Below are 16571 nucleotides of genomic sequence, written 5' to 3' on the forward strand. Positions count from 1 at the left end.
GTAGCATAGGCACTGAAAAAGCAGGAAGAAAGTGGAGCTGTTGTCTGGTTCCTGCTGAGGTACTTACTGTGAAGCACCTTTTTCTACTCTAGATTCATACAGGGCATCCTTGAAAAGATGCTAAGAGAACTGTATGAAACAATCATCGGGGGAAAAAAAAAAAAACAACCAAAAAAAACCCCCCAAAACACAAACAAACCCCCAATTTAAGTGCTTTATGTAAAGAATACTGATCTTCATTCATCCTTTTGTGTTTTGGGATAGTTAGCACAAAACCCCTGCAGTGTAAACAGTTTTGTTATGTTGTATTCTTCCCTCCTCCCTTGGTTTCTGGACAGATTTCTAATGCAGTGGGCACTTCTGAGAAACACAGGAATGAGCTGAAACCAACTGTAAATACAAAGCTAATTGTTATTTTACCAGGCGTAACATTTTATTGACATAGATAATTTTAAATAATTTTCAGCATACAGAAAGGATATCCTGCTGGGGCTTCTCTTAAAAGTTGATGACTGTGTGGAGATGTATTTGTGGCAGTGCAGGGCAAAGCCCTTTCACCAAGGAACCCAAAGATGGGTTATATAGTACAAGCAGGAAAACTTACACAGTAATAATGGGTATTTCAAACACACTTTACTGTGTTTTCTGATTTTCTCCATTAATTTCTGGATACAAATGATGACAGATTATTCTGTGGTTTTGGTTTAGAGAACCATTTTTACTTGTGGTGCATGTGTAGGCAATTAGCTTGAAAACCTGGTTGAAATATTTAAAAGTTTTTTGCAAAACACAAGTCACATCTTTGATTAGTGCTACTGAAAGCTAGTGAGACATTTTGTTTTCTTGTTTCTTTGCTTTGTACCTTGATAGTGCTTTTTGTTCCATTAGCTTTATTGGGTTGTGTATAGTCAGTTAGTTTGGGGGGTGTTTTTAGAAATGACCTTTCTGAGCACAAACAGTAGAGCAGCAAAAAATCCATTTTAAATATGTGAGAGAGAGAAAAAAGAAATTTAGACATATTGCTTATCTGAGGTCCTTGTAGGAAGTGGAAAGTTTTCAGTTTCAAAAAGGCATAAATAAGTAAATTTTAGAATATGTATTTTATAAGAAGTTAGAGAATGGGTTTCCTTAAATGATCATGGTAGTATAAGACAGTGATGATAGTAAATGAAGTAGCTGCCCAAACTATGGATCAGAATTGAAGACCTATTCTGGAATAAGTGCTTTGAAATGAGTGTTTTCTGAACTTGATTTAGTTGTACTTGAGGTTTCTGCTCTTAAGAATCAGAGGAAATGCCTATTTCAGACGTTTTCTTTTTCTGTCCAGAATGCTAGATTCAACAGCCCTTTAAATGCTGTAAAATAAAAGGAGAAAGTAACAATCACACTGTGTTTAATCAGCTTTGAAAGCAATGGGTAAAATTATCCAAGCATGAGTGCTTTTAAGACACATGACAAATCAATGGTATCCTTTTTTTCATTTTTTTTCCTTTTTCAATTGACAGTTTAGATACCTGTTATGTTTATTGACCTTATGGGGAAGTGCTGATGCTCTGCATTTTTGGAAATCAGATTTCTTTTGATTTGCATTTCCAAATGCAGACGTAGCTAACATTAAAGGCTGAGCAACACCAGTCAGTATCCCTCACTGATCTTTGTTTTTTGGCTTGGTGTGAAATGTTAAGGAAAAAAAAACCTGACTTGTACAATGGTTTGTTAAGATATTTTGCTCTTAAGTCCTTTCTTTTTTAGTATTGTTTTACTCTCTCACAGTGGTCATTTTCAAGAAATCATTATTCCTCTCATTATATCTTGTCATAGTTAAGGGGTCCCTGTTTTTTCATCATAGGCCAGTTTGAAATGTCATCTTAAGATTGAATAAGATATAGAAGTAGATTAGTGATTGATACATAAAATGTTAAGCAGCACTCCATGCTCCATTAGAGGTTTTATGCATATGAATACTTATGATAGAGTTGCATGTATTTCCACTTTTAAAAAATTATTTTGTTTTTTTTTATTTTAAAATTCCTGGTATGAAGTTTGATACCAAATTACTTTGTATCATGTTTTAGATTGTGGCAAGTGAAATTTAGACCTCAGTAAAATACATCTCTCTAGATTCTTTTCAGTTAAAATATAATATGAAGAAATTATTATGCGCTATTGCATATTATAAATCACAAACCTGGTAGAGTAATGTAATACAAATAGGCCATATACTTACGTATGTTCAGGTTAAAAAGGGTGGGGGTAATACTAAATAAAATTTATTTCAGGATAAACCTGTATAAAAGTCATTCAATGGGTCTGTAGTTGATCTGGCATTAACATCTCTTTACTTTTGCTTAAATTTTGCCAGTGTAAGAATTAGCTATGCTATGATCTTCTGACAGCTTAGTTAAGCTCAATGATTACATTTTCAAATATTTCAGTCTTGTATGTGTTGATATTTATATATATATATTTAATATACTTAAATAGTAGCCTACTTTCTATAATTATTTAATATATTCTTTGGATAGGCTTCTTATCCTTTGAAGACTCCAAAAAGAAAATCCCTTACACTAAGACAATTTTTTGATGGATTTTAATTAGTTTGGTTATGTATTTTTATCTCTAAAGCACTTCCCCTCCCCTTTGTATGTGCTCATTGGTTTCTCTGTTCCCTGGCTGAGTCCTGTTATGATCCTACTACCCTTGCTAAGGCGCTGTACCCACTCTCCCACTGGCCAGGGAGGAGGGATCTGCACAAGACTGGATTTGGCAGTACTGTGTCAGGGTTAGAGAAGGCCCTTGGGGAAGCTGTTGGAGCCCTTGGATGAAAACTGACATACTCCAGCATCCCTGGCAATCCTCAGCAGTTAAGGAGGATTTCTGTTGGTTGCAGAGTGATATTTATGTGACCGTTGTGTACTTTCACAAATCTGTTTGTAGGTCGGTAAGTTCCTTGGTGTGTGTCCAGTTTTCACAGATACTCTTTAACTCTCCTCTAATTGTACTCTGGCTTCACTTAGAAGAGTGAAAACATTCTGCAGGGTTGAATTTAAGAAGGTAAATTGGTTTGGTGGTTTGATTTGTTGTTTTAGGGGAAGAGGGGTTGTACATTTAGATTCTGCAGAAATTGCTGTAAAATCCTAGAACTGCTCTGCCCAATGCTTTTTGTACCTTAGATCAGTCTTGTTTACATCAGTTAGATGCTGTGAAAAGACAATTAAATACAGTACTGCTTTGCAATATCTCAGTGATAGCCTTGGCTGCAGTGATAACAATACCGTGGAGCCTGGGATCCTGCTGAGCACACTGAAGGTTAGTACTAAGACAAGGTCTTAGATTGTAGAAGAGCAAACTTCAGCTTGCTCAGAGCTCAGCTGGAAGGGATTCCATAGGAAGCTTCCACAGAGGATAAAGGAGCTGCTGAGTGCTGGGACTTTTTCAGGAACGCTCTCCTGGAAGCACAAAACCAGTTCATCCCCTTTAAAGGTAAGGGAAGCAGGTGGAGCAAAAGACCCCTCTGGCTTAACTGCAAGCTCCTCAGTCTGCTCAAAACCAAAAGGGAACAGTAGCAGACATGGAAAAGCAGATGAATAACCAATGAGAACTACAAGGGCAGTGGCAGGGTGTGAAGAGGTGCTGTAAGAAAAGCAAAAGCTCAGCCTGAATTCAAAATGGCCATAGATGTCAAAAACTACTAGAAAGAGTTCTTCAGGTACGTAAACAACAAGCAAAAGCAGAAGGAAAATATTGTCCTGCTGTTTAACTGGAGAAGGGAATTAGTCACCAACAATGCTGAAAAGGCAGAGGTTCTCAACACTTCCTTCACCTCTGCTTTTACCAGCACTATTGGGCCCTAGGCCTTGGGAACGAAAATCCAAGTTGATGCACACACCCCCATCATCATCAGTGAAGAAAAGCTGGTATGTGAACTGTTACAGGAGCTTGACCCCTACAGATTGATGTGCCCTGAGGGTGTTAAGAGAGATGGATGGAGCTGTTGTGAGGCCACTCACTGTAATCTTTGAGAAGTTGTGTAAATCGGGGGTGCCCTAGAAGACTGGCAGAAAGCAAAAGTCACCCCCATCTACAATGCTTGCTCAAAGGAAGATCCAGTGAAATTATAGGCTCATCAGTCTTGCTTCAGTCCTGGGAAGGTTATGGAGCAAATCCTCCTGGAGGCTGTCACAGGTCAGATGAAGCACACAACTGGTAACAGTCAGCATGGATTCACTAGGGGTAAATTGTGCTTGACAAACCTGATGGTCTTCTATGACAAAGTAACCTTCTCAGTGGATGTGGGGTGAGTGGTGACTATTGTCTACATGGATTTCTCCAAGGCTTTCGATACAGTTTTGCACAGCCGCGTCCTAGGGAAACCAGTGTGTTATGGTCTAGACAAGTGGTCTGTGCAGTGGCTGGGGAACCGGCTGATGGGCACCATCCAGAGGTGATGGTAAGTAGCTCCTTTTCCAACTGGTGACCTGTCACTAGTGTGGTCCCCCAGGGGTTCATATTGGGCCAAATGCTGTTTCTTATCTTCATAAGTGATCTGGACAATGAGATCAAGTGTACCCTGCTGAAGTTTGCTGGTGATAGCAAACTGAATGGGGAAGTGGACAGAATTTGTACATTTTAAAAACGCCTCAGTTTTGCTCTTTTACCCATGTTCAAGCACAACAAAGTGAAGTGCAGTCCAAGCCCTGAAGTCCTTTCCTTTGCCTGCATCACAGGGATCCAGGGTTGCAGCTCCTGCTTGTGGGAGGGAAGCTGCTAGCAGAAACAGCTACCCTATTCTTCCTGCATCTGTGTGTCTTGCCCATCAGCAGCAGCTCTCCCAGGCCTGTTGACTTTGGAGCGATTGTTTAGCAATCTCAGAATGGTGTGTGTAGGAGCAGCTGTTGCTGGTGGAAGAAATGAAAAGCAGAACTCGTATAGGAGAGGGAGAGCAGGGGGAAGGACCTCCTTCCACAGAGAGTGGAAGGTGCTGATCTTGGCTGGGGGTGCAGGGTAGGCATTGAAAAGAAGATGGAAACACTGGCAGAAGGGGAAAGGGACCTTAATGGTTGCATGTGAATTAAATGACTGCTGAATTTGAATGACCTTGAAATAGTGCATAAACATAAAAATTCTTTCAGTTAGGATTAGTATTCTTTGAGCATGCTTTTGTTTAAAAACAAAATTGTAAATGGTTAAGTTATTGGAAAATATTAGGACCATGCATGTTCTTCATGCAGAAAATTCTAAAACCACTTTAGTTTGTGGGAGTCCCTTATACTTTAATTATGTATTGTATGAGGCTGTAATGAGAGGATGACTCACTTGTGGTGTAATACATTGTACTAATGTGTGGTAAATGAACCTCTGTACATCAACACACTTGGATATATATGACTATTAGAAGAAAACCGTGCAGTATCTATTAAAGGTGGCACACAGTGGTCTAAGCAATGAGTTGTGGAGTGGAAAGGGTCAGGAGAAAAGGCAGTATTTGGTGGTGTTAGACTTCCTTCTAAATTCTGTTTTGTCTGTATGTACTGATAACAGTTTCTTTAACAAGGTATCTTTCCACAAGTCTTTGTAGTGGTTGCTTAGGCTTTGCAATGAATGGAAATTAAAGGTTATGATTCGGGAGGTATTACATAAAAACATAATATGAAAGCTATCAGCAGTGTCATACAGACTCCTACAATACAGTGATTTCATGGCAGTATTACTGACAATGCTTTATGATAGGATTTCTTGCCTCTTGTTTTGCCTTTGTGTAAATACAAAAAGTTGCATTAAGGCACTTTTGACTAATCTTGGGTCATGGGGTTTCTCCATCAAATGTGCTTATCGGCATGGAGGCTGCAATTTGTAATTTTCCCCCAACAACTGTAATGCTTTTTTTATACAACATCCAAGTCAAAAGACACTGAGGTCATCTAGTCTGCGCTCCAGTGTATTACAAGTCATTACATTTCATCAGTTACTGCTATATCCTGTGTTAGCTTGAGTTAGCCTGGAGTATTACCAGACTCTAGAGACTAAATTTTTGTTTGTCATTTAATGCTGAATAGCAGGGAGTTGATTAAAAAAAATATGCTCAGATGAAAATACTTGTTTTGTGTGTCATGTTCTGCATAACATCTTGAGAGGATGCCATCTGCTTCTGAATAAATAAATAAATTGGATTCCTATTAAAAGAGCTTGCTTTCAGAAAAGCAGCTTATGTTTCAGCCATGTACACATAGCCTAGCCCTGGTAATGTGTCCTCCAAACAGTTCCTTTTGGCAACCTCTGCTCTACCCAGCAAAACCTATGCAGATTGTTGTGTCTCCCTGAATGCCTGAGTGTGCTGACAATGAAAAACTGTGTGGGCTGGTTACCGAAACTTCTGTTGGGGTCATCCTGATAAAGTGTTTGCTTTTGCTATTAGCAATTTCTTCCTTTAGTGTCCTTCTCGACTGAAGAAGAGAACAGAGGGGGGCTCGGATGATTCCTTGCTAAACCTCTGCTGCATAAACTTTGGACTTTGTCTTGAGCGTGGAAGCTGAGTTGGCCTAAGGGGCTTTATGAATACAAGAGAAGTACAGAGGGTTTTGGTTTTTTTTTTGTTGTGGTTTCTCTTTTTAACAAAAATGGGTTGGGGTGGTTTGGGGGGAGAGGAAGTTTGTCGGTTTTGTTGGTTGATAGATTGGTTTTGTTGCGAGTGCCTATGGAATAGCATATTGCCAAAGAGGTTTTTTTTAATTTTGCATGTATCAAGCTGAGCTGTAGCCTGGAGAGATACCAGTAGGAGCTCCAAGCCAGAGATCCAATGTGAATAGGTTTTAAGATAGGTCACAAACACATTGCCTTTTTTCTTGCATAATTAAAATTTTGCAACTTAATTTCTGGAAGCTGGCTTCAGGACTGTCCTCAGGTTCCTTGCACCTGAACCCTTGCAAAGGCAGGAGAGGTCCTGGCAAAAAGAATGGATTTTTTCTCTAAAATTGCTTGGGTTGTTTTTCCTGTGCCTTGCTTAAGCGCCTTCTCCAATTTCATTCTCTCTGTTGAATGCAGCTTCTTCAAAATCTTCAGACTCTACTGCTTCATTGAGGGCAAGGAGAAATACAACCACAGACTTCTTTTAGACAACATAGCTCAAGCCAGCTATACTTTTCCCCCAGTTAAGTACTGTGATTAAACATTAAGTAGAAGTGCTTCCTACATCTTCTTGCACAATGATGTCTTTCATTCTATCTGTTCCTCTTACAACCTCATGGGTTGGCTTCTTGGTCCTCTCCATATCCTTTAATTTATGCCAGCCTACTCAAATGGGCTGAAACAAGCAGGCCTTGGGCAGAGGAGGATCTTGAAACTGGCACTGCTGCTTACTGAAGCATGGCCTAGATGTGTCTTGAAAAGACTTCTTGATAAAAAAAAACTGGTGAAGTAGTGGGAGAGTAGTTAGGAGCTGTTTTTTTCACTGAGCAAAAGCCCCTGTTACTATGAGTCACTCCAAGGTCCTCCAATTATCAATACCAGGATGCTAGAGAGGGACTCTTCATCAGGAACTGTAGCAATAGGACAAAGGTAATGGGTTCAAACTTAATCAGGGGAAGTTCAGGTTGCATATTAAGGAAGAAGCTCTTTACTGTGAGGGTGGTGAGGCACTGAAATGGGTTGCCCAAAGAAGTGGTGAATGCTCCATCTGTGGCAGTGTTCAAGACCAGGGTGGACAGGACCTTGGGCAACATGGTCTAGTGTGAGGTGTCCCTGCCCATGGCAGGGGGTTGAAACTACATTATCTTAGGGTCCTTTCCAACCCTTAACATTCTGTGGTTCTATGAATCTATGCTTATAACCCTGACGCAATATACTAATCTTCTATCCCCTTCACAGGAGAAAGTGTCACTAAGCAGCTTCTTCAAATACAGGCAGTATGTAATCCATGAACATAAAAACCTCTGAACTGAGTTTTACAGCAGTGGAAAGATTTCTTTGTATCTCAACTAAGCTAATACAGAGCCTTTTTAATGGCAATTTCCTATAGTCATCTCCAGTCTTATGGTATACATCTCCCTGTGAATGAAAAGAATGGAAGGAACTGACTTGAAACTTCAGCCAAGAAGTTTTAAATTCAGACCAAGCAAAATGTGGTCTGGGCCATTAATCAACTTTTTGGAACCAGCTAATGAGGGAAGATGCCTTTTGATTTCATTAGACTAATATGACAGCAGGTCACAGGGAAGATAGAAGCAAAACAAATTTTAAAAGGTAGTGTTTAACAAATAGGTCCCTATTCTTTACTCAGCTCTATAGCAGGAATAATTACCAAGATCGAGCAATGTATTCTAATAGAATACATTGGGTTATATTTGGTTATTCAAAAAAATTATGTGCTTCAATCTGTGCTGAAATTCCTGGTTTTTTGGTTTGCTTCTCCTCAGACATTTGTATATGCTTGTGAAGGTTTCTCAGGGCTTGTTTAACGTATCTGCAGGGATGGAGACTGGACACCTTCGGCATGCTTGCTCCAGTGATTGAGTACCTCTTTGCAAACTTTTTCGAACCTATTATCAGAATGTCAGAATTTTCCCAGTTACAATCTATTTCCATTGCCCCTCCTCCTTTAATGTGCACCTTCGAGAATAACCTGGATATGCTTCTGCAGTGCCACATGTTAGGTAGTTAAATACAACATTAGTAGGATCATCAGCTCTTGCTAGGTGCTTATTTCTAATATGTCGTGCCATCCTACACAGACCGAGGGAACCAAAATCTGAATAGTTTTTGATGCTAACTTTCAGCTTTGGAAGTCTGTGGTGGGGAAAGAGGGACTTTCTTAGCTCTGAGAATCTCACATCTACCTAATCACATAGTCAAATTAAGCTTGTAAACCGTAATCAGACCTTGTCATTGTTAAGTACTAGTCATGTTTGAATCATTTTATTATTTGGACATGTAGCCTCACAGTCTCTGTTACAAAGTTGGAGAATTTGGGAGATCAGTAGGGGTCCTCAAATAGATGCTGTTACCAGATGGGAATTATGTGGTGTGTGTTCTGGAGATTAGAGAGTTAGTGACTCCCATGATCTCTGTCTTTATTGGTATGTACGGATTTCTACCAATAGCTTCAAACTAGCACGATGGCATGTGTTTATAGAAAGCTTGTTACTTGAACGCTATTCTTCCATTTAGAAATGCCTAACATCTTAAGAACTGTGTAGAACAACATGTCACTGAAGCAATAAATATTGGCCTTTGTTCAAAATACAATAGCATTGAAAACAGGACTATGCATGTGGAAAGCAGATTTTCTTATTTATTTTTTTAAACCTCAGGGATGTTGTTAGGGATGCAGCTTGGGCTAAAGGAGATGTTGATCAGCTTTGTCCGTCCTTGTACTGAGGCAGAATTAAGCAAGTATTTGTTTTCCCTGACAGGGCTTGCATAACCTGTTCTTAAAATTTACAATAAATTCATAATGGGGATTAAACCATCTCTAACTCACCTTTCATACTGCTTTGATCAGAAAAGTCCTCTTCCTTTTCTTTTCCCAATATATTCTAGCTGATACGGCTTAGCCAATGCTATTCAGTAGTGATTCTTCCAATGAACAATTCAAATTTTACTTGCACATGCTGTAGAACAGCTGTCAGATCTCCATAGTTCCTTCTTACGTACTAAAATGACCCTATTAATCTTTTCTCATATGTCCTGTTTTTGAATCTTTTGCCATTGCTGATCAACCATAGACAGTCCGAAGTATCTCCCTTTGCATATGGTACCCCAAACTGGATTTTTTCAGCAGTTACTTCACAAGTACTTATTAGAAAGCATCATCTCCTGGAACATGCAGTTTTCTTACCAGTGTACCTCAGAGTTGAGCTTTGCCCTTCTTTTTTACATCACATTGTTAACTGGTGTACACTTTGTAACTGATTATAACCTAAATATACTTTTCTGTGTTTTGTTTCATAGTCTGTAATGCCATGTTTTTAGTGCATGCTTTATTTTTCTTCCATATGAGTAAACATTTTATTGAAAAAAGGCTGTGGTCCAAGTATATTTATAGGTGGAAGTGTAATACTTAAGATGGCTTTTTTCACCAGTCTCCCCTCCGTGTATTCCTAGAACCACTGCCCCAGTACCCCTCCTGATCTATCACAGCATACCTTTTTTCTCTTGTCTTGTCCAGCAGTGATGACTACCTTCCAAGTTTTGCTAACCTTGTTTTGCTGTTTCTCAAATGTAGGGCCGATGTTGTCACCTGAAAGACTTCCTGATTTTATCATTCTGAAGGGAAAAAGATGTTAAAGACAAGTCACACATTTCACAGCACAGCTTAATACCCTATTTGCATCTACTGCATCAATCCCATTATGGGAAGAAAGTGTTTCCTTTTTTGTTTCTTTTATTGTTGTTGTTGTTTTTTTGGTTTTTGTATTTCCCTCAGTGAGATTGCTAGGGTTGTGGTTGTGGGGTTTGACTGGCAGCAGAAAGGCCCAGCATTTCATTGCCTCGGTGCAGGACTGGGCTGTGCTCACTGTCCTACCTTCCTCTTCTGTCACAAGGAACAGTGCCTGTGGGCTGTGAAGTTGTAGCCCCCTCTCCCGTAGAAGGTCTTTGCATGCCCTCTATGTAAGTGGGCTGTGTGTGTGATGACAGCCTCTGAACTGCCCCAGGAAAGGTGACCTTGGTCTGTTTTAAATTATGAGTGCTCGCATTTTGATCAGGTTCAGTGATCAGGTTTTGAAATCCAAGTGTGTGCTGTTCCTGAATTGCTCATAAATTTGAAATGTTTTGCCTATCAGATTTTAAAGATCACTCTGGAGATTAGCAGCCCAAGATCTGTAGATCTTTGTCTTTATGATGTATTGTTTGCTCAGTCTGATCAGGTGATGTTGTTTGCATGTATTAGCAACACACATTAATTCACTTCTTTCTTTTTTTCTTTCTTTTTTTTTTTTTCCTCCACGCATACTTTTATTTAAATTTTTGGAAGTGTTGGACCTTATTGGTCTGATTTCCTTTTGGTAGCATTAACTACATGTTTTGACCAAGGAACTTTGTAATTATAGTTACTTTAAATATTGATTTTGGAGGAGTGATTTGCAGTGCATCTCTTTTCCATGGGAATACTTGCTGGTGTTCATAGTGCGCAGATTCTTTTATTGCACAGTACTTGCAGTTTCAGTAGTTGACACTGCTGAATCAGTTGCACTTGCTGTTTCATTTTTAGCTCCAGACTTTCCAAGAAGTTGTGCACTGCTTGTTTGAATGATCTCAGGTTTATGCTTGTTGCTCCTCATAACGCAGTCAGAATGCCTGTTTTCCCACATATTTCCTATCCTCTGAGCTGCGACTTTGTAGGTAAAACCAGGCATGTCTTATGTTTTGTAATTGTTTCAGGTGGTGATCCTCATCCTTTAAAAAAACAAAACAGTGCCATAGTTATTTTAATCTCGTTTTGTCTGTGAAGGTAAATGATTTATATATCACTTAGACCCTAAATACATGAATTATGAGCCTTGTTACTGGGCTTCAGCTCCTTTAAATTAAGGGCAAATACTAATTCTCAAAATAGCTCACATTTATATGATATTAAAATACGTACTGAAAGAATGCCTTCAGCGTATATTTTATTTTATCACTCCTAGCTTGAAATAATACAAGAATGTCAGTATCTAGTTCTAGATTGCTCGCTGACCATACAGAATCATGGAACTTTTTTTGTGCTCAAACAATACACCTGGTTAGGATTTAAAAAAAAAACGAGGTGTAATGAGTGAAGTCACTAGTTATAAATTGGTGGAGCTTCAGTTCAGTGAATTCCTGCTAAGCACTTTAAGAACTTTTCCTGTCTAAGCTCTGGCTTCCTATCTCAGATTTAAAGAAACAATACCTGTTTCCTGAAAACCTGCTTGTCTTTTTGCCCCACGTGCTTTTCACTTTAAAACTGTTAGAGTGATTTTTATCCACCTATTTAATGCCATAAGCGATGAAGCATTACCTTGAGACTTTCTTGAAAAACTTTTGACTGTCTCAACACATTCTAGAAAGTTGACAAATCTAGCCTGTGTTGGGTTTTTCTTGTTTGCAAGGTAAAAAGGATTTCAAGCTTTTTAAGAACCAACTTCCCATGGCCACCACTCAGAAGGATTAGAATATTTTCCAGTTAAATGTAATGACAAATTAGCTGTGTTTCAGGAAAATAATCGGTAGGTTTTGTCCTGTGCTTTTTTATTTCCTTTTCATCAATGTAGCAAAAGAGACCACCTGTTTACAAATGTTTGTGCAACAGATTGACAAATAAAAATGCACATCTCCAAACTTAAATGTAGCCTGAAGTTCATGGGTTATCACAGCATGTTTAGGAGGATCTTTATACTTCTGTCAGAGGTAATGTTTTCCTGACAGAAATAGGCAATGAACCTCCAAGAGCAATATACATTTCTAAGAGATAGTAGTTTCTGCAGTCTGGAAAGTTTAGAGTGCAGAGCGATACTTTTGACACAGGACAGTGATAGGAAAGGTATCCTGGTTCACTGTATAAATGAGAATCTTGTCTTAGTTTCTAGGTTGACCAGAAATACTTAATTTAGGGCCTTCTGTGGTTGCATTCTATTGCAGCTTTGCTTTTGCCTTTGTTGGTGGCAAATCGTAACTACTGTGATGTGAAGGCTGTAGTGGGATAGCTTCTTTCTAGTGCACCTGTGAGGGAAGTGGCACAAAGCAATTCTTAAATGTGGATTTTCTAAGGAGAAGTCTTCATATATTTATTTGATAGTGTAGTTTGCGGCAATGTGTACACGTACCACTAGAAGTGTATTTCAGATGATGTGGAGAATTAACTTAATTGTGGCTAACTTTAAATATGTCTAATATTGCCTGCCCCATAAAGCTCCCAACACTGATGCCCAATTCTGTAATCAGTCTTGTTCTTCAGAGACTCCTGCCTTATAAATTCACAGATCACCACTGTTACTGATGTGATACATACCCAAACTAGTCAGGATTCTTTTTTTTTGTCTACAGGTAATGAATAACTGTGCGAGGTGGGGAGTTGTGATGCCTGAGTTAGATGAAATCCTCTTTAAGCAACAGTATTTGGTTTTTATTGTCAGTGTAACAGGTTTTTGCCAACAAAATGTACTGGCCAAACTCTAGGATCAAGTGTTTTCTTTTTTCCTTAAGTTAGGGAGAATTCAAATTTCATTGCCTGAGTCTGCTGCTCTGAATTAACAACATGATTAAATATAAGAGGTAATAATCTCCATATCTCTACCTTAAATTTAGGACTCTCTAGAATTTGATAAATTTGTTATTGCCTTTTTTTCATGTTATTAAGGGTAAGGATAATAAGATCCCCTGAGACTGCATCAGTAAGTACATGGAAAATCTCTGCTGTCTGATCATGCCAGGGAGCTAAACTCAGTGTGAAGTCAGTAAGAGAGCTCTTTAGGTTGACAGTAAATGCTGCAAAAGTATCAGGCTGATCTAAATCCCTTTGTTTGATAAAGACAGTTATGCTCATTGAAGAGTAATTTCATTTGTGAACATTAAGGGGTTTTGCTGCCTCTTCCATATCTTTTGAATTTCCCCTGGTTTTCTCGTGTGATTCTTGCAAAATTCAGTCTGGTGGAAGAAAGGCTCAGTAGCAAATCATTGAATGATTTGTGGCCTGTAAAAGTTACAGTTGTTTTAAAAAGGAAAGATGCGATTCTGACTACTGTTTTTTTGAGAGCATATCATCAACGTTTTCCTATGACACATGTGAAATTACTTTTCTAGACCTAGTTTCAGTACATAATATAAATAAAATAGATAGTTTCAGCTGAGAGGTAGAGCTGTCTTATTTGCATTACAGAATATGGGTTAGCAATTTTATAAACTTCTTCCAGTAACCTGTCATAATGGGTAATTAATTGTAGCATTCCTGAGATCTAGATTTTGGTTTAAAACAGGCAAATACCAAGGACATAGTACTCCTTCACTGTCGCATAGCTCATCTTATTTTATGGTTATGTTCTTTCTTACGGAATTTTGTGCTCATTTCCAGTATGAACGTTTATCAAGACACTGGCAGGTGTTTGGTTTTCTCATAATTAAAGTTCATAATTCTGGTCATTAATTGCTTTAGAATTATTCAGATAGTTTACTGTACTCTGATCTTTGCATGAAAGAGCTAGTATTTCTTCAAAGCTTTATTTTGTGTTTTAATAAAAAGTTGCATTTCACTGGGGAAGATATGCCGATATGGTTTAGGGGCTTTTTGGAACTTTTTTTTTTGTCTTTGAAGGAAGTTTATTCATTTACAGTAGAGGCAGATACTATGATACTGTCCTAAGCTTACTGCTTCTCAAACAAAAAACCCTCCACTGATGCCTCAATACTAAGTTCGGATTTATACTTTTTATTTCTCTGTATGTTATCTTCAGTCTTTCTGTTCTGTTTTAGCTTTTCAATGCAATCCCCATAGTAAGGTTTTGATACTAATAGGTTTCTTAGCTGATAGGTTGGTTGGTTTTCAGGTTTGTCCTCACAGTGGAGCACAGTTTTTCAGTTGCTGTGAGGTGAAAAAGCATAGAGTGGGATAGAAATGAAACCTGCAGAAAACATGTTATTCTTTAGTTTCTAGCTTACTCAGAAGGATTTAAACAATAAAATCTGTAAGAGGACAAGGAACATTTAATAAGAGCGCCTCAGGCTTCACTGAGTAGCAATTTCAGTAAAACATCTCCTGCTTGGAAATTTTATTCCCCCAAATCTCCCTAAGTTTCGTGAGCAAAGATACATAAGCTTCATCTTATGATCACTGTTCCATAGACGCCCTTTTTTGCCAGTTAATTTTAGCATAAAGGCCTACAGAAGGATGTTCTTTATTTTGCTTGTTTGGTCTTGTTTCCATCTTCAAAATATTTAGATTTTTCTAGGATGTCAGTGTTTGTGGTTGGTTTAGGGACTATATTTGTTTTTTTCCTGTTACAACTATTGTTAGAGATTTTAAATTGTGAAACAGATTAACAGCTAAAAGACAAATATTTTAAAGTTTAGAGGGTATTTATTTTCTTTGACTGGGTATCTTTCTCTCAAAACATTGTACATTGTTATAAATCAAAAGAATTCCATAGACAAACACTCTGTTTGACCAAATGTGTTTGCCTGGAATACCCAGGATTCTGTTACAGTAATTTTATTGCAGTTGTTACAAACACAACACAAGTAATATTCCCTCTATTCTCCACTGCTTTAGTGACTAGGACTGCCATAATGTTGATGCTATCATAACATTCATATTCTTACTCTCTCATCTTATAAGGTTATGGTCTGGCTAGTGCATTCTGAGTTGCACTGGCCTTTTTGCTCTACATCTCCTGTTGATGTTGAAGGACAATGTCTAAATGTTGGGCGGTTTTATTAGTAATATTATTAATAATAGTAATTCATGAAACGTCAGCACATGGAGCTTTCAATAGGGATGTTAATATTTACTTTGAATGACTGATTTTCACAATATAGTATATTTGGGATGAATATATATGTATACACAGAGAAGTATCTGTGTGCTTCTGATTGTTCATGTCTTACTACATTTCATATTTGCTGTTTTGTAGCAATACTTAAGAATATGTATTTTACATAGATATATTTCATCATATTTTATGAAAGAAAATAGGCTTTAACATGGTCACATTTCTAAATTAACCAAGAAATGAGTCTTTGCCAAGAGATAACAGAAGTGAGTTTTGAAATACAGGTTATAGGTGTAAGTTAGATAAGCCAATTTTGAATGATTTTAACGAAGTCTAATACTAAAATCCATATAGTAAATGAATAAATGAATCAGTTACACTGGCAAAAAAAACAAATATGAAAAAACTAAATTAAACCGTCATTGATTCTTTTGAATCATAAATGCAGCTTTGCTAAGCAGATGGGAGGGAACAGTTCTCAGTGCGAACTAACATAACTTACTATGATAAATAAGGGAACATCCTTTCCAAGAAGAAATTTTAAAACAAAAGAAAGTTTACATGGAATTTTTAGTGCGTATATGTTCACATAGGCTGACTTTCAGTGGCAACGGTGTCTGATGGGTAGATTTCCATTGAAACTGTAACAGGGAGTCATCATTATAAATCACATTTATTGAGACTGGAATTGGTTCTGGCCATCTTACTTGCAGTATTTAAACTCTGGGACAGTGGCTTGAGATTTTTTGCCTTTTGGGAACAGGAGGGTCATAAACATCAGGCTCTTCATATATCACCCAAACTTAAGCCCATTACCAGAAAAGTAACAGAAAGGAAAGCAAAGGAAAATGTCAGTAACAGAATCATCTGTGGTGAATATTGGGCTTGCGTTAGAGGGAATTACATAGCAGAAATGTATGGGATGTCAGGAATTCCCATATCCTGAGAATGTCGTGTATTGCTTTCTGAATACCTGAACTGTCAGGCCTAGATGAGCCTTTGTGCAACAACTTGCAATCGAACAGAGCTTTTTCCTTTGTGTCAAGAGATTTGCTTTTGCTATCATGTTAAAATCCTTTCAGACTTGGCCACCTGTTAAGTTTTTCTAAAAAGACTTGACTGTGTGCACAC

At 38.1% G+C, this 16571-nt stretch overlaps 1 protein-coding gene across 4 annotated transcripts in view; it reads left to right on the forward strand.

The window, feature by feature from the left end:
• CDYL (chromodomain Y like) overlaps window positions 1-16571 on the forward strand; it is a 105741-nt gene that overhangs the window by 61257 nt on the left and 27913 nt on the right. The window lies entirely within an intron of this gene.

This window comes from Pezoporus flaviventris, unplaced genomic scaffold (genome assembly GCF_033815535.1).
Source record: "Pezoporus flaviventris isolate CSIRO_AGI_PZ_B2104156 unplaced genomic scaffold, CSIRO_AGI_Pfla_v1 ptg000007l, whole genome shotgun sequence".
Lineage (NCBI taxonomy): Eukaryota > Metazoa > Chordata > Aves > Psittaciformes > Psittacidae > Pezoporus > Pezoporus flaviventris.